Raw genomic sequence first — 18,930 nt, forward strand, 5'->3', positions numbered from 1 at the left:
ATCGTGTCAGCAAGCAGCAAGTACCCGGTCCCCACCCACCAGCTTTGACACATCTGCATACACAGATTTTATTCTTTCCCCATTATCTCTCTGTTTGGGTTCCTCGCAAAATCAAACCCCCCTTTCTCACTGTGCTCCTTTTCATTCCTCCATCCTAGCTGCCTCCCACCTCCCCTTCCTTTTCTTCATCTCTTGGGCCCTCTCACTGACAGCTGGCTCTGATTATGGCTGTGAAAAATGGGGCATTCAAGCCAGGAATCCCCCCCTTCCCTCAGATCCCCCCCACTCCTTAAACATTCCTACAGCATGACTCCGCACTTTCTCCCCACTGCTTTGAGGCCTGTCTTTGCTTCCCTCCCTTCTGCTTCCCTCTGCTTTCTCTGCCTTTCTTCAGCTGTCTTTGTTTCTGTCTTGTTGTTTTTGCAGTTTCAATACTGTACCCTGCAGCAATCAGGAGGGTAAACGTTATGCAAGTACAAGTCTGTATGGGGGGCGGACTTCAGTCTCATGTTTAATTAGACCAGCTAAATATACAAGGTTTATGGGTAGAAAACAAAGGGACGCAAATTGTGTTTAAATTAGCCATAGATGGTTCTTATGTAGCATTCAGCGAAGAATTCATACTGTTCCTGACTTTCTGGGATTCTCTGACCATAATGACAAGTTTGAATAAAACATCCAAACATTTACATTGAATTTAGGGCAGAAATGTCTACAGTGGAGGAAAGGAAAGAAGGAAGGAAGAAAGGGATGACAGAAAGAAAGAAGAATAAAAGGAAGTAAGGATGGAAGGAAGGAAGGAAGGAAGGAAGGAAGGAAGGAAGGAAGGAAGGAAGGAAGGAAGGAAGGAAGGAAGGAAGGAAGGAAGGAAGGAAGGAAGGAAAGAGAATAAAAGGAAGTAAGGATGGTAGGAAGGAAGGATGGTAGGAAGGAAGGAAGGAAGGGATGACAGAAAGAAAGAAGAATATAAAGGAAGGAAGGAAGGAAGGGATGACAGAAAGAAAGAAGAATAAAAGGAGGAGGAAGGAGGAGGAGAGGAAGGAAGGAAGGAAGTAAGGAAGGAAGGAAGGAAGGAAGGAAGGAAGGAAGGAAGGAAGGAAGGAAGGAAGGAAGGAAGGAAGGATTTTCCCTTCCTACAACATGGAAAATGTCTACAAATACAAATATTTTACAGAACGTATTCAGCCTGAAAATATATTTCAGTCCAACTCCACGCTTTTCCATACTTTCCCAAACAGCAACCCTGGCCGTTAGAGAGAGACGGAGGATTTGCGGAAACAGTCCACAGCTTCTTCGCAGATGGAGCCCGGTTTTAAAACATGACCAGCCCGCACAAGAACAAACACACTCCATCACTGCCTCATGCTCTGACGTTTATGGTACGTTACTTGACTGTATAATGACTACAGCATGTCAGAGTGCACACTGTTTTGGCAGATTTCTCCATACATGCTTATTTATTTGTCTTAACTGACACAGAGCAAAACCTCACTGTCACCAGAACCCGCAGTAAATGCTGACAGAGTTTTTGTTGCGTGATCTGGCTGCGCTGAAGCCGTTCAGACGGTAAAAGCAGCTCCATCCACACGCCGACTGCCAAACCTTCCACTCTCTCCTGCTCGGTATACTTGAAAATAAAGTCCTCGTCCGGAGTTCATAGCAGAATGTTGACGTCACGTTAACATTTGGCTAGGAATAATTTTCCCATGATGTAGAATAATCGAGGGATTAATGGGTGAGGTTTCACAATAGGACAATAAACCTGTTTTCTCCTGATGAATTATAGATTTCAAACCATTCTCCCACATCTGGACACTCCTTACTCTAATCGTCCAAACACATGCTAACTATTGTGAAGGCCGAAAGTTATTTGATTATATTGAATGGCAGCTGTGCATACTTAGTCCTCGGAAGTGTTTTGGTGTTTAGCTAAGTTTGTCTTTGCCAAAACATTAGCTGGAAGTCAGGAAATAAATTCAGGTCAATCTCTTGTTGAAAGTTTTATTCCTAATGACTGCAACATCACGCATAAGCTGAAATTTGACCCAGCAGTATTTCTTCCTTAAAATCTTGACTGCGTTGGTAAAGCTTTGAAACCACATCGAAACCAGTGGCTAACACAAACAAATGCATCAATATAGTGGTACCAGTAGAGAAACAAAAATAGCCTGATTAACTGGGGGCTCTTTTTAATTTAGCTAGCGATTAGCCTGCTAAGGCTAGCAGCTAACTAGCTTTCAACTTTCTCTTAAAGTTCTGAAACATTCTGCGCTACGTAATTGTGAAATGGACTGTGCTCTTCATTTTTAACTACCAACAAAAGCTGTCTTACCGATAACGAGTATAAGGTTAAACCGCAACTCATAGATGACTCTAGAGAATAGCTAATCCATCCATCGCTGGTCATAATATTGTCTCATTTATGGCCAGTCGGACATTTTGAGTATTCTTGGAATTGCTTCACCTTTGGTCCTTCAAACAGTAAAAGTTGAGACATTAAAGGGATTTCTGTTTTCACCATGTTGCAGGTATGACTTCTAGAAAACAGCACACCAGCATTGCCTCTCTATGAATCTGATGCATTAGCATAAGTACTGTACAATTTTATTTTAACTTGTAGTTTTTTTGACAAGCTTAAAAATAGAAACTGAAAAGATTATATACATCAGTGACATAAATCACTGCAACATTTAAATAAGTGCTACTGAAATGCTACAGCAATGAGCTGATAATGCCATTACTTCATCTCATGCAATGCTATGCAGACCTTCTGTCTACACTAACGAAGTTTCAGTCACCTTCTTGATGGTTCTAACAACCGGGAAGCTCAAAATATTTTCTGGTTACTTCCGCTAATGGTTTGAAAATTTGATGGACAGGGTCTGTATTTTAATTACTGAATGCTGGGAACCCTAAAAGAAAACTGGAATCCTGAAGTCGATAACTTATACACATAGTAGCCTCCTTTGGTTACAATAGCTGGGAAAGTTGTTGACATTTGTTCACTACTCACCTTCCTATTTGCAGCAGATTGTCAGATAAGGCACTGTTAATAAATGTTAGGTGTACCCTTACATTTCCAGTGGGCTATTTTAGCAGTCATGTTGACAATGTCCATGGCCCAGCACCAGTAACTCAGCTACTAGTGCAGTTTATCACTAGCCTGGTTAGTCTTAGGTGTTGGCAGCAACAATTATTCCCAAATACGTATGCGTTAGTACTCGCTTATTTGTATTAATGTGGTTACTGTGCCATAGTGAGAAGGCATGCTTTCATATAGTCACTAAAAGAGTAAAGCAACAAACACAACCACTTCCATGTTGTGAGTGATTTGAAAATGAAGGTGCAGAAGTTACAAATGAACTATCATGGACATTATTTTTCTGACTTGCCTTTAAGGTTATCTGAGTAAAGTCCCAACATTGTCTTTTTGTGCTTGTGTATAAGCAAAATGAACTAAACTAATGCTGGATTCCTCCAGGAATTGGCTGCCGCCGTAAACGTTCAGATTGATTTTTGTTTCCTCAGGCTGTACCCACATGTTTTAACACCTTTTTGTGGTTTTTAATCATTTGTTCTCACCCAGGGCTTGCTGGTTTTGCTTTCACTCACGGCTGAGTAAGGTTGTTTAAGCAATAAAAAATAATAAAGTGAGAAAAACTGTTGCTGTAACATCTATACTACCCATAGTCATCACTGTGGCTTGCAGTTGTCTTGGAATTGGAAGATTGTGGGTTTGACTCCAGCATCCACATGTTGACAGGAATCTACTTTTCCAACATTTAGTTAAGAAAATACCCTTTGATTGGCCAGTATAGGTACCAAAGCCCAATATGAATCCAGTCCAGAAGCCATGTTACCATCCTCTATCTCTGACCTTCCAGGTAACAGCTTCTGCAAAGCACTGAAAGAAGGCAAAGGCCTGGATTAATCCCACAAAAATCAAATGCGTGGTTTTCTCGTTCGCCAAACAATGCAGGTTTCACTTCTTGCTCTTTCTCTGCTTTAGATCTGTCTGCAGTAACATATCCAAATTTGAAATGACCGTTCTCATAAAAATAAACCAAAAGTCATTGTTTCCAAAAACTCCGGTCTTTTGTGGTGTTTCCTGCATCTTTATATGGCTTCACTCAAGAAAAATTAAACAGGTTTCGATCTCAGACAGCATTAAACGTCTGATCGATACTTTTAAAGACGTGTATTGAAAATCCACAGAGCATGAATACAGCTGACTTGGAATGAAGTAGAACTTCTGCTTTAGACAAACTCTGATCCTTTCTCTCACAGTCTGACAGGGAGTGGAGAAAGCTGTTACAGCATCATCTAAGCTCTCCAGAGGCCAACAGATGTTTTGTGTCATGTTGCATAAACAAGAAAGAACACTTTCATCCATCATGCAGTTGAACTGTGAGCCTTAAGGCCTCTTATCCAGCTTAAGGCGTCTTGTAGAAGCAAAGACACATCAAGGGCGCCAACCTCGATATTACCTCAGTGGACATAAATCAGGCCTAAATACCACGCTTTAAAAATATACCCACTCAATGCTGCGCTGTCTCTCGGACACGAGAAAAGAAAAGAAAAAAAAAAAAGACGGTTCCGATATCATTGTTTCGAAGCTCTTCAACCTCCGTTCGTGTCAAAGTATTCAACCCTCATTTATTAAAAACAAAATCGTATGTGAGCAGAGGCTGATGTTAAACTCACATGAAAGCCCTGCGATGGAAGCTTTTGATTCACAGGCTTGTCGAGTAAGTCAAACTCATATCCTGTGTTTAAAGACTTTCTGAAAATGGCCTCTTGCTCGAGGCATTTCAGGCACCCACCGTAATCAAAATCAGATGAAAGATGTCGATTCCAACACGTCTTCCACAGAGAGAGTTATATTAGGCTAATTAAGCACATTTCTTAGAAGCCAGACAATGCCGCACGGATGATATGTCACTGCTGACGTCACTCTGGGTTTGTTTTTCACATATGCAAAGATGGAGAACTTGACACTTTTCATTGGTATTTTAATTGTTCACTTATCCCCTAAATGAGTCACGGAGCGAGACGGTTGCCCACAGTGGAAGCTCCAGTACTGTACTATGATCCCACCCACATGCTAGCTCTGGTGTCTCCACTGCTGCACATTTATCTTTTCTTTTCACCTGCTAACTCTCTTCCAACTATCTCTTTATTCGATACAGTAGACTTTACCGTTCTAGATTTCAGAGCTATGGACTGTGAGACCATGTGTAAGTAAGACATCTCTTAAAAAAAATAAAATGCCTCACTGCATGAAACAGGGAAAAAAAAAATCTCATAAAACAACATGACTTTCCTTGATCTGAAGAAATTCAGGACGTGATGACAAATAAAGCCAATGAAAAAGACATTTCCATGAGGAATCAAGAACAGTGGTAAACATTTTGAAAACTGGCCGACCCTCTAAAACTACTTCAAGAATGCATCAAAGACTCATTCGAGAAGTCACAAACAAAATCAAAGTAAAGACCCTCCCCCCCAAAAATCTGGATGATCCTAAATATTTTTAGGGAGACAGAGAAACAAAAGTGTGTGTCCCTTTACATCTGGTGTAAAATCTACCACAACATTTCAGAACAAAAACAATATGAAACCCCAGTAGGACATGGCGGTGGTTGTGTGATGGGACAGCGTCTGTTTTCTGTTGGGACTTTCACTGATGGAACCACAAATTTGGTCTTTAATTCAAAGATCCCGAAGAAGAATGCCTTCAGTTTGTGGCCGAACACCGAAGTTTATAAAATTATAATTTGAAAACTACATTTGGTATTTACTCGGCTTGCCTTTGCCAGCTTTTTTTTTTTTCTTTTTTCATTTGTTTGATGATCTGAAGCATCAAAGTGGGACAAAAAGCAAATCTTGTAAAAAACATCTTTCATCAGCTGCTGTCTCCAATCAGACAGCAGCAAAATTGTGCCTGGATGGCTGATGACGCCATCAGTAGTTCTTTGTAGTTCTTGTAGTTCTTTATAAGGATTCTAAAAGTTACAAATTAACATTATAACTCAAATCCACCGAGTCAGACAGCTCCACTGGAGTAAAACACCCAACTAAAAGCTTCAATGACCAGAACGATAGATTGCCTGGGTGTACTTTGGCAGCAGTTTTGGCTTGCAGTTCTGGCAATGATGATGGTCTGAAGGTGGGGGCTGTAAGCCTGGGATTTTTGGTAAATGTAAGTCGGTTGGGTTGAGGGGACTGTAAACTCGCATTTCTGGGAAAGCCACTGACTTTTACAAGCCTTTGCGGAACCTACAGGAGTAGCAAGCAAGAAAAAAAAAAAAAGAAGCAAACCCAAGAGTATTTAACGAGCACAAAAAGTGTTTCCATATTCATGTGTCACACAACACAGCAGCAAAGGGAGCACTCCCCAGGGTTGACACAGTCACGTGGCCTGCCACCGAGAATGATGTGACGTTAATAAAGCTTGCTGGAAGTGGACACAATGAGTGCATTGTGTTGTTTTAGAGAGCATGATAATAATATTAGACTGTTACCAAAACTTGAAACCAAAAAATGTGTTGTCTTTGGTTTTGGGGCTTGAGGCCACACAATGACTGGCAGTAAAGTAACAACAAATATAAATTTAACAAGAAACACAGAACTTTAATTGTTCCTGAACCATCTGGTCCTGCATTAGAGATGTTTGAAATCTTTAAGAGATAGATCCAGGCATATCAGTACTGTCATTTGCTTTCAATTAACACATAATCATTTAATTATGTCTAATTATGCTTACGTCTGTTCAGAAAATAGCAATCTTGTTTAGCTCCAGTGTAAATGCTTGACTTGATCTGATGTTGTGCAACTTGAGTCTGAATCTGAAATCTGAGTCATCATCTGAAGCCAGTATGCAAAAAAAAAATCCTTCAATTGTTTACAATGAAGAAACTATTCTTTGAGGTATTCTGTGATCATAAATAAACTATCCTGGATAAAACAAGTCAAGAAGGAAGAAAATGGGATTTGTCTTGCTTAATTAATGACATTTTTGAAAATGTACACTGCTGTTTGGTGTAAAATGTATTTAAGTCACCTCAAGTTGTCAGACTGACTGAGTTACGATGGCAGCATTTAACATTTCCAGAGCAGAACCTGTTGATCCATACAGCTTTTTGGCTCTCAGACATGTGGAACCCTGTGTGTTATGGGGCTCCAGGTCACTCCCCATTGTGTTGTTGAATGTAGATGGCCGGAGCCCAGGAACTGCTCCGGTTTGCATGTTAGGCACTGGCAAAGTCCACTTAAAACCCTGGCCAGGAAAGTGAACCAAATGGACTGATTCTTCTCATTCAGCCTGAAGGATTCTTCACAGCTGCACGTTGTTTTACAGCCAGGGGGAGACGACAGTCTGAAAGAGGGAGAGGAGGAAGGGAGGCGGACAGGGGAGCAGTTGAGCTGGACAGGCCTTGAAGACTATGAGGCTTGTTTGCTTTGAAGACAAAAAGAAGCGGCTTCAGCTCGGCTTGGACGTAAAACTGCACTCTGGCTCGTTAGGCACTTAGACAAAACTCTTGAAGATTTTTTTTTTTCTTTTTAAACTATTGGAACAGACTCTGTCAATTTAGAAAGGGGGGTGGGGGGTGAAAGGGACCATTGACCATTTTCTACAAAGAAGGGTTCAACTAAGATTTTAATCGGGAAATATGCATCTGAATCCAGCTGGACTCTTGTGTAGCAACAAAATAAACCGTTTAAGTAATAAGAAAGACGTGTTAAAGCAAGAATGGCAACCTACCTGGCATGTTCCCACCTATCTCTCATACACTGTTCCAGGAAAGGACAAGCTCAGCCTACAAGGATTAAGTAGGCTGAGCTTAATTATACCCTAATAATTGTAGGGTACAATTATTAAAATGTTCATAATTTCTGGACTATTTCTCCCTCTGCTCTCTCAAGCCTTCCCAGATTCACCCATTCACCCATTTTCTCCTTGGGCTACATTTGCAAACTTATAATTTACTTACAGACTCTAACTGAGCACCAGTGTTGAAGCAATAATGTGTCCTCTGGTTCAGGCCAAGCTGACAGTACTCACCTGGAAACCCCTAGTTTGGTTCACGAGAGCGTTCTGCTGGTTCTACTCACCAGTCTAATCACTGTATTTTTCAAAAGTAAAAAAATCTTTGAATTTATGTGTTCCAAGGACTTCCATGGCCACAGGTGCACATAATCAGGCACAGCATCCCGGCTGCTTCTACAAACATTTGTGAAAGAACGGGTCGCTCTCAGGACATCAGGAAATTCCAGTGTGATACCGTAATAAGATGCATCCTGTCCTGAAATGTCCTTGCTACTGAAATATTCCACAGTCACCTCTTGCGTGGTGTTATGGCAAAGTGGGAGCAATCTGGGAAAAACAACAGGTCGGACAAAAAAGTGGTAGAATCACAGAGTGGGGCCAGTGAATAGCGATCCGTATAGTTCCCAGAGGTTGCCAAATTTCAGCAGTCAGCATCCACACACCTCCAAACCTTATTTGAGATTAGGTTAAGAATAGTGTGTAGCTTCGTGGAATGGGTTTCCACGGCCAGACAGCTCCATCCAAGTCTTACATCAACGAGTGCAATGCAAGGCTTTGGATACATTGATGTAAGTCAGACTCCATAGCAGTGGTAACGTGCTGTCCAGTTGACAATTTGTCCCTCTTTGGTTGGCGATCCAATGGATGAGTTTGGGTCTAACAATTGCCAGGGGAACAGCACTGCGTCAGGTAAGTTCGTTGCATTGGGCGTTATGGTGTAGGACCGTTTTTCACATGATGGGCTCATCCTCTTAGTTCCCAGGAAAGAAAATTTCATACTGCAGCATGGCAAGACATTTTGGAGTATTTTATGTTTCCAACTATTTGAGAGGAGTTTGTCTGTTCCAAAATGATTCCAGCCAGAACAAAGCCAGAACCATAAGGACATGAATGAGTCCCGATCTCAACATGACAGAACACCTTGGGGATAAATCAGAGCAATGACTGTGAGACAAACCGTTTCATCCAACATCAGCGTCTAACTCACAGCTGAACATTTAAAGCAGCTTTGCAAATAGTTGTTGTCGCTTTAAAGGTTGGGTCAATGGCACATTAAAATCTTTGTGTTAAGATTGGGAAATTATTAAAGTTTGTGTTTTTGTAGTTTTGGCAATACAGTCTAACTCAACACACTCAGAGGTGTTCTGAGTGTTCTTATTATTTGTCACTGAGATGCAAGTAAGTACGATTTTACTTACATAGCACATTTGTAAGTAAAAGATAAAAATCTCAAAGCGATGTGTGAAATGTTACTTTAAAGCGGTGCTAGAGCCTCGCAGCCTGTATGTTTTCTACCTAACTAAAACTTAAGAACTTTTATTCATTACTGTGTGCGCCGCATTTCTTTGGTGTGAGATGAACATTCTGGACACATGGCACCTCAGAGCGAAAATGTATCAATATAATGTTTATGTGAATAGCATGTTCACAAGTGCAGGGAGGAAAGAGCATATGTTGGCAGGAACAAGTAAGAACTGTCAGGAAGCTAAGGATGGTTGTATTACAAACACATTCCTGTACATAGTTTTATCAGTAAACTTCTTGCTAGCCATTGTGCAACCCTCAGCGCTTGTTCAATCGAGTCCAACTCTTTCCTTACACTTTGCGGCTATCAAAGAGTCAGATTCCCTCGCCTGTCTGATATATCAGCGTCTTTACTTTTATCTCTGTGTCTTTACAGTTAAATAAAGATTTCGTTTTTTTCTGTACTTTCCTGGGACTCGCGTTGCTTGACTCTTGTTCATTTCCTTGTTCTCCTTTTAACTGAGAGCGGAAATACTTCTGGAGCTTATGTCAACCCATGGGAGTTGCAGCAGGTCAGAGAGGAGTAAAGAGCAGATGTTACGAGAGCTTCTCACCGCAGCCGGGTTATCGTAGATGCAGCACATGACATGTGCAGTACCGACTACAGCTCACATGGCTCGTGAGACAGCAATTATTAAAGCAAAGTTGAAGGCTTGTTAAAAAGACATATGTGTTGTTTCCTCAGAAATAAGCATGTATGCTGACGTTGAGCATTCGCATGCTCATGTAAGACAACCAAACAAAGAAAGTATGTTTACTAATCTTACAGCACAGGGCTTAGTTATATTAGCTTATTTGGACTGTAATCGGTGACTGGACAGTGGGGTCGTTATCCAGAGTATGTCAGACACTGTTTATGACGTTTTCCCACACTTTATGGTCTGTTGAGCTGACATTTGCTTGACTGAAATCAAGAAGCCAAGGTGTCAGCTCGCTGGCTCCAGACGAGTTGGTGCTCTTAACTCTACAGACGTGACTGAATCGTTGCAGTTTATGCTTCTGGATCCACTCTTTAATGGTTTGGAATCGTTCTCTGATGTTGCAACTGGTTAGAAGGACTTATGTTTTTGTTCCACTAAATGGGTTTGAGTCAGATCTTTCTTGTTTCTAACTGTGCCAAGCTTTGGCTACGACCAATAAGCTGATGCTATCGTGGCTCCGACTTCAGGCTGGGCAAGATGAAAGATATAGTTTTGCCAGGATGTGGAGAGACACAGATCATTTTTCACACGCCTGCCTGCCCTGGTCTTATTTTTTCTATTTAAAAAAAAAACAAAAAAAAAACATTTAAAGCATTTGGGTTTATGATAAAATCAGATTGGTACTTGTTCTTATCTTCCCACTGTTTCTCCAACATAACCCTTCAAAGTTTTAGTTTTGATTTCACACTGGCAGTGTCTAGCCAGCCGCCAAGAAAACATCCTTTTCCAAACTTTCCTGCTCAATAATGTAACTTCCCCAGAAAAACTACAAATAGTTGACATCCCATAATATTATCTGTCTTCAGTAAGTGTTGACCAATCCTGCTGTAAAAGCTTCTTGCAGCTTCCTGTTGGTAGCAATCAGATCAGAGAGCTGGTTTGTGAAATATTCACAAGCACCAATTGTTAAAAAGAACGCTATTAAATGAAGTTGGCTGTACTAGGTCATCACTTAAAGGGATGGCAAGATGAATACGAGTTTTATCGAGAAAACTTTTATAACAAACAGAGGATACTTTCATTTATTTCATTAGCTAACCACCTTAGCTCCGATAACCTAGCGCAATGAATAGTGGTATATCTGATGTCCTTTGTTTTGGTTCTTACCCATGAAAGTAGGAATGAAACAAAATGTACACCCAATGAGAATACTAAATCTGAAATGATTTTTGTATAAATTTTTTCCATTGTTTTTTTTTTTTTCCCATTGGCAAGCGTAGCCTAATTTTAGCCCTTTCAATCCTCTAGGAACTATCAAACCGTGAAGTATATTCATGTAATAGATTGCAGATCATTTTTCACATTCTGTTGGCGACGCAACAAGGCTTTAAAAAGGTTCAGATTAAAATTACAGCTGTAATAAAAGCAGATTTATGGGAATAAACGATCACACATCTGATACCGGTCGACTGAAATGGGTTCTTCTCTCACAGATCTACGAAGTTTAATGAGAACCAACCACTGATCAGTCCGCACATCATCAAAGGCCGATTTCCAAACGCTTGTTCGGTGGGAGCTCCAATCAAACACAATGCAGCCTCTGTCATATTAACAGCATCTGGAAGAATATATCAATAACTGAAATGGTGGCACATCTAATAAATTTGAGGGAGTAAGGAGGTGAAGATTCATACGGGCGACGGGGTTTTAAGCGTTCTACAGAGCCAGACACATGGACGGAGTAATTCTAGTCTAGAAGTGAGCACACATCGCTGGTTGTGAGGTCCGGGAGGGCTGCAAAGTCGAGACAGATGGGTCAGGATTTTTTGGTGGGAGAATGCTTTCCGTGGTTTTAGCATCATACAAAGCCCATTGATTTTTCCTTGCGCTGAGGGACGGGCAGAGGAATATCTGGTTACATCATCCACCACATAACCATGACACCTGGACCACAGAGGGGTCTTGCCAGTTGCCCCCTAGTAGAACAACATGAGGTGGATCCTGCAAACTCCAGGTTGAGGTACTTCATGTTCTCACTGCATGCGATGTGATAAAGCACGGTTTTCAATTAAAAAATAAAAAACAGAATTGTGGGGCATTCATTTGTATTGAGCCTCTTCATTCCTATAACCCTAGATAGATTCCACTGCAACTAATTTTGCCTTCAGATGTCACCCAGTCCCAAATTACGCATTCTGTGAAGGCTGTAGAGGTTTTACAGAAAACGTCAGTGTGATGTTTGCACGCTTATAAAGAAATACACTAGACTGGAGTCAATGTCGCTTTACTAGTCAAGCCATACGAAATGCTTCTGATACAGCAATAGATGGTTACAATCCGTCTCTGGATGTTGTCTGTTCTCTACAACACACATGTGCGCTTGCATCTCCATCTTTCTCCTGGTGCATTTACTGACAGTCTGTAACATAAATGTATAAGTACCGCTGTATACATTACAGTGTACTAACACTCATGAAGACCATCGCTTAGGTAGTATCCCGAGCTCTGGACATCTCACAGAACACTGTTCAGTCATCCAAAAATGGAAAGAATATGCATGTGTATGGAAGAAAGCCATGACATGGCCCCCTTTTACAGTTTGCAACAAGCCATTTAAATGGATCAAGTGAACATATGGGAGAAAATGTTCTGGTTCACTGTGAAAAACACTGTGTGGTAAAAAACAAACAAAATAACAACAACAACAACAATAAAACTAATCCCACTGTGAAAGATAGTGGAGTTCCTTTAGCATAGACAGGAAAGCTGGTCAGAGCTAATGGGAAGATAACTGGAGCTAAGCACAGGGCAATCTTGGTTAAGAAAAAAAAAAACTGTCAGAGGCCGCAGAGGAGTTTGAACTGGGGCAGAGGTTCACCTTCCAGCTGGACAACAGCAGTAAACAGTCAGAGCTACGGTGTAGTCAAAGCACACCACACCACTTTGGGTTTAATATAATACGAAAATCATCATGAAATACATTGAAGTTTGTGGTTTTAATGCTACAAACTCTGCAGAAGTTCAAGGGGTGCGAATGCAAGGCCCTGTGAGACGTCCAGATTGCTAGGGCTATTAGAAAGCTTCTGATGACGGTCTCACTTTTATTGCTAGACGGTTTTGACCCCGGCTTGGTCCAGTGCGCGAACGGAAAACAAAGCTCTTTTTTTCCCATGAGCCCTCTGGATAGACTGGAAGATTGTTCCTCAGGAAGCATGGGTCAGGAAGTCAGATGAGGAAGCTAGTCTTTCGTTCTAAATGCTACCCCCTCCTCTGGAGAGTGCTGCATCAGCAGAGAATTGGACATTAAATCCTGCTTAAAACGCTGACCCCTCGCTCCCTTGTTTTGTTGCTATTTTTGTGTCCTCATCTTCAACCAAAACATCATAACTCCTCTTGTTTTACTGCGAATTGGCACCAGAGAAGCCACAAACCGAGTTGCTGTTTATTTTGAACTCTGGCTGTGATCGCAATGCTGCGACATATCAATGGCTCGCATTGATGCTGTATCCCACCCAGTGTGAGAAGAAGGGCAGTGGAAGTGAGTGGATGGGCATGTTGGAGCGATTCATGGGAACAACATCGGCAAGACCATTTGGCGGTTCACCACTAACAATGCTGTGGCTACCCTTAAGGACGATTAATTGCTTCAAGCTCTCATTTTCCCTCTTCCCTCAATCTCTCGCTCTCCCTCCCAAAGTCTCCTCGGCCGGGGCTAGTTTCATCCTGCACGATGACCACAGCGCTCCCTTATGATCGCTACAGGTCCAGAACACATGAAAGGAGGCAACCATGGTGCCCTGGCTGTCAAAAATGATGCAAACAAGACATGGATTGGACTAAGTGGAGAGGGGGAACAAAAAACTTACACATAAGTAAAAATCAATGCAGCTTTCCAGCGAGCTTGGGCTGATTCGTGGTCAAGAAATCAAACTCTGCTCATATCTGGCTGTCCTAAACCGCTCATTGCTCAACATGCAGCTGGCTGATGAGTTGTTCTGTCGGTGTTTCGAAAGGCATGCTCGCATGTTGTTAAAAAGTGGGAAGTTCAAGAAGTCTTAAGTAAGCGATAACTTTTAATAGGAGCTGAATCGCCACAAGTTGTATTTCTGCCGTTCTGCATACAGTTTTCTAAAACTTTTTTTTTTTTTCTAAAGGAGGAGGAACTCACTGCTGGGCAAAATTCGTTAGAATTGAAGTATCCAAAGAAGGGATGCTTGTTTATACTTTACAACGGTTTAATTGGGAAATTAAACCACCCATTGAAGAAAGTGTTTTTGTTATAAACACAATATCTTTTTTAATTGTTTATCTTAAATTAGACAGTAGTAAATTTTTCTCGTTTTTTGTTTTTGTTATTATTATGTCCGCAGTAGTGATTATGTTCACAGTTTAATCAAGATATGTGTCCTTATGTGAGTATTCTAAAAACTTTCACTTCTTCACTTTTTATCACACTACAACCGTAAATGTCAGCGTATTTAAATGTTTTATAATAGACCAATACAAAGTTGGGAATTATAACTTAAACTTTGACTAGGCCATTCTAACTTTAAATAATCTTGATCTTGATTCTTTTGCCGCCTCTGTCAGGTTTTCTTCCATCTGCTCTCTGATGCTGACCACCTTCGCATAACATTCCCACAGCATGATAATGCCACCTCCATGTCCTACCACAGGGATGGCATTTTAATGGTGAGTGTTAGTTTACCCTCTGCACGCAGTTATTTAGATCTCATGTGACCAGAACATCTTTGTCACATGCCCCGTGTCCCTTTTCACAGATTTCCAAAAGTTGGAAATACCCAGAAAAAAAAAGAGCAATGGATTCATACTGCTAACAGTGGGTAAGCATAAAGTCCTGTAATGTGAGTTGACTCAAGTTATTTTTGTTTGCAAACTGAGCATGTTGCAAGTTGGAATAATAAGTAAATAGGAAAAGCAAGTCTGGTTTCTTTTGTAGTCTAGAACAATTATGCTTGAACAAACTATTTTCACTTGAACGCACGTTTATGGTAATGCCCCCTGATGGCTCATCAGCTGAAAATGCCAGTAAGTATGCGATTTTTTATTTTATTTCATTTTTCACTCCCACATGAAAAAAAATGTGGAGATTTCAGATGGAAATTTACTTGCTTCAACTTCTAGCGCTTGTCAACAACCCTGTCAGTATCCCCTCCCTCCCTAACCCCTCCCCAGAATACACATAATGTCCCTCCAGCAATAAGAACCGTTATTCCTCCTTTGAGGCAGCTTTTTTATGAGCTAGCGGTCACATTAAGTGGGATGTGGTGTTGCAAAGATTAAAAATACCACTCTGCATATGTGAGCACTTGTAACACAGATAAGCTCGTGCTTTATATGAGGCTAGTAAGGTAGTGTGTCAGAGCAGAGGTTGATTACACAACATGCACATCTAGCTGACCCCCAATTCTACTCGATTCAACACACAAAGAGCACTGTGTTTGGGTGAGACAATATGCATATCTAGTTTTTGAAGAATTTACAGGAGGTATAAGTGATCTGATCTTAAAGTATGCATATGGCAGCTATCTAGATCTTTAAATTATGTCTGGGGGGGAAAAAAAGTAAGAAAGAAATGGGGAAATTCTAAATCTGGAGAGAGGAAAGGAAGAACTCTGCCCTCTGTTGGTTGCAATGAAGCACAACAGCAAACTGTTGCTTTAAGAGTCCCTGAATATGTTGTACTTAACTTTTCTTTCATCTCCTGTTCAATTAGATGAAAATTTAACATCCCGTCATCCCACTTAAAGTTTATCAGTGACCTCGAACTCCATCCTCGTCCTCCCTTCTGAGGAGGAGGGAGTGGAAGCAGAAAAGGCAGAAAACAAACCGTGCAGCAAAGGCCGAGGAGTGACTGGCTGCAGCTCCGATGGTGCCTGAAAAACAGGAGGATATCAATGACCTTAAGGCGCTCACGTGTTCTGAAATGAACTGAAACGTTAGCATCTCAAGTTGATAAAAGTCAACATGAACTGACAGCTCATGATTCTTGTCTTTGCACTTTATCAGCTAAAAATAAAAAAGCTTTCAAAAATACCTTAGAAGTTTGTTCTGTATTGCCGGTTTCTTGTCAAGCCAACCTGTTCTCGCTTTGGAGACGTTTCTCATGTCTGGAGGTAAAATTGAAAATATTTTGATTTGAAACAATGTGACGGACAAAACAAGACATCCTGCCCAGTGTTCAGAAGGGAATTTTTCAGACATAAAAAACTAACCGCATTGAGGAAGTGTATGTTTGTGAGCATTGTGAATTTACTGGAATTGCTGTTTGGCACTCTGAACCAGGCCTTGGGAAGCGACAGGGGGGTAAAACATGCTAACATGCCGAAATAAATGATGAAAAATCAGACAGTGTGCACAACCTTTTACACAGTTTTGTTATTTGTGGTTAGCTGGCTGCATATAGAAAGTAGGATTACATGTGGCTACTGCTGTTTGTGTTTGCAGTTTCTTCCTTCAGTTTACCTGGAATCAGGTACCACCTCCTTCTCCTGCTCCTCCTCCTCCTGCTCCTTCTCCTGCTCCTCCTCCTGCCAGGAACAACCATCAAACAATATCATAGTGTAACAATTTAGAAACTTGGGCAGATTTGACGACATTACATAACTAGTTTTATGTATTGTTACTAATAATGTATGTTTTAGATCTGTTCTAACAAAATAGCATGTGAAGTAGAAGTTCAGTTTATTAGCAAGCCTGATGTTAGCATTAGTGCTTCTAATAAGCTACGTACTAAATTGAATTTAACGCCAAGTCCCTGCTCATCAGAAACTTTTTTAAACATAAGTCTTATGAAAGCTCTTTTGTTAAGATGAACCAACTTCAGGTAACATTATAATAGACTGTTTTACCAAAAAACAAAATGCCACTGCTAATGTTAGAATTTGAACTTTTTTTTTATGCCTCATTTACTTACTATTATATTTAACTTCAGTTATTGCTCCAACACGGAAACTTTCTCAGCCACATCTTATAAAGGATCTATATAACTTGATATATCCATTCACAATACAACCCACATAAAAGTATCTGTTCTCTGTCAGTTACTGAACGCAACAAATAAAGCTAACAGCTAACTGATCAAACTATCATCAGCTAAATGCAAAACAAAAACCTCATCTGAGATTTGTTTCAAAAGTAAAGTAGGCGGTGTTGTAAGACATTCACTTGTAGTGGACATTACATTTATAAACTAATGTGCTTAAACATACTGGAAAGAAGATGTAGATCTAATATTTTATACTCACCAGTCTTCTTTTGCATTCAGCATTAGCGCTGAGTGCAAAGCTGGATACGAACATAAATCATTGTTCCAACACAATTAGGTTCTCAACACTACATTTTCCTTTCGGTGAGTTAATGTTAATTCCATTAATATAGCATATATTTATCTCAGCGTATCCTCTGACTCTTCTAAGGTGGACGCAGAGATGAGGAATGAGGCTAGCACTTCACTGAACTAGCATCTTCAAATGAATTTTTACCAAAATAAAGTAGCTGATTTGCCATTATTATACATTTAGTATGCATTTACCAGCTAATATTTTTGACTAATATGCACATAATTGCAATTACTTTTTTATTTCCTCATAAAACTCCTTTAGAAAGTTCACCTTGTTAGCACACTTTAGAAGTAAAGCTGTCGCTAAACTAGCTAAACCTAGATATGAGCGTAAATTCAACTTCATTCACAAAAGTTCCAAACATTTATTGATCTGAAGTATTAATTTATGAAACAGCCCATATAAAATGTTCTGAATACTCTTCAGTATTTCTTTTCATAGCTTACACCAGGGAGCATTAAAGAAAACAATGTAATTTTTGAGTCTTCCTTCAATGCTCCATTGACCTGCCTGAGATCTTTACGACTCTCTGCTGTGAAGTTTCTAGCTGTGAACCTCGCAGCTACGCGAGCACACATTACAGAATACTTAAAGTCTGTTTCATGTCTGGCATGTTGCAGACCTGCAAAGCAATTTCACACCAGCGACATATTTTTTGTTATTTGCACGGTGGGGGGGCGGGAAAGCCCGTGGGCCATGCTGCTGTAAATATTCCTTAGAGGGAGACAATCGATCTGATTCACTTTATCAATCAGTGACGAGGCCTTTGAACTGCAGACGTGATTTCCAGCGGGTCTGCCATCCCACCCTGTCGTCTGTGAAAACACTCCGGGGGGAGATTGCTCCACACAGGCCTGGCTCGTAAAAAACGTTTTTTGTTTTTTTTATGTTCAAACACGCCCTCGCCGATCGTTGACAGAGTCCAGGAAAAGCAACTGTTTGCATAAAGTTCTTCTGCTTTTCTTATTGGACTGCAGTTCCACAAAGGCCTGAGTCAGGCTTTGTACCAGCTCTCTCCTCTGTTCAAACTCCTTTCAGCAGAATACCACCTTCTCTTCCACCTCCACTCCTGCAAGCAAAGAAACAAAGCTCTCCACCCCCTGTGTGGCTCCTATATAGGCAAAGGAGAGGAAGGGGAAAGGGAATGTTTTCCCTCTCTGTCCCCACCTCTCTTCCCTCACCTCCCCAGGCCAGTACTGTGTAGTAATAAAGTCCCCCCTCTGCCCCTACACCCTTCTCCATAAATCTTCTCCTCATGCCATCCTCCCCTTCTTCCGACTCTCCCTCCTCCCCTCAGAACCCTGCCTTTCTTTTTCACTCTTCCCCTTTCTGCTGCGACCCAACGCTGATGTAAACAAACAGCCGATAGCTGCTCTGTCATGGATTTCAGCAGGCGGGAGGAAGATGGGCCTCAGTGGATTTGTATAGGTCCCACAGTCTGCAGCCGGCCCCTTTCCTGTGTCTCTGCATGCGTCACCCATGACAGAATGCAGTGTGAATCTGGTGAGGTCACTTGGGTATCGTGTTATCACCTGCCTGGTGAAATGATATGCACATATTCAATTCAAGG

The 18,930-nt window shown here is 41.0% G+C and overlaps 2 long non-coding RNA genes across 2 annotated transcripts in view; one reads left to right on the plus strand and one right to left on the minus strand.

Moving 5' to 3' along the window:
- LOC111612175 overlaps window positions 1–15,078 on the plus strand; it is a 28,879-nt gene extending 13,801 nt beyond the window's left edge. Inside the window, exons 2-3 of the long non-coding RNA XR_002754455.1 lie at window positions 14,587–14,688; window positions 14,778–15,078. This is a non-coding gene — a long non-coding RNA (uncharacterized LOC111612175). The remainder of the gene's footprint in view (window positions 1–14,586; window positions 14,689–14,777) is intronic.
- Window positions 15,079–15,845: 767 nt separating this feature from the next.
- On the minus strand, window positions 15,846–16,569 carry LOC111612176. Its single transcript, XR_002754456.1, has 3 exons — window positions 16,483–16,569; window positions 16,055–16,127; window positions 15,846–15,893 (listed from the first exon to the last, which is right to left on the minus strand). It is a non-coding gene; the product is annotated as an uncharacterized LOC111612176 (long non-coding RNA).
- Between the last annotated feature and the right edge of the window lie 2,361 nt (window positions 16,570–18,930).

This window comes from Xiphophorus maculatus, chromosome 19, assembly GCF_002775205.1.
Source record: "Xiphophorus maculatus strain JP 163 A chromosome 19, X_maculatus-5.0-male, whole genome shotgun sequence".
NCBI lineage: Eukaryota > Metazoa > Chordata > Actinopteri > Cyprinodontiformes > Poeciliidae > Xiphophorus > Xiphophorus maculatus.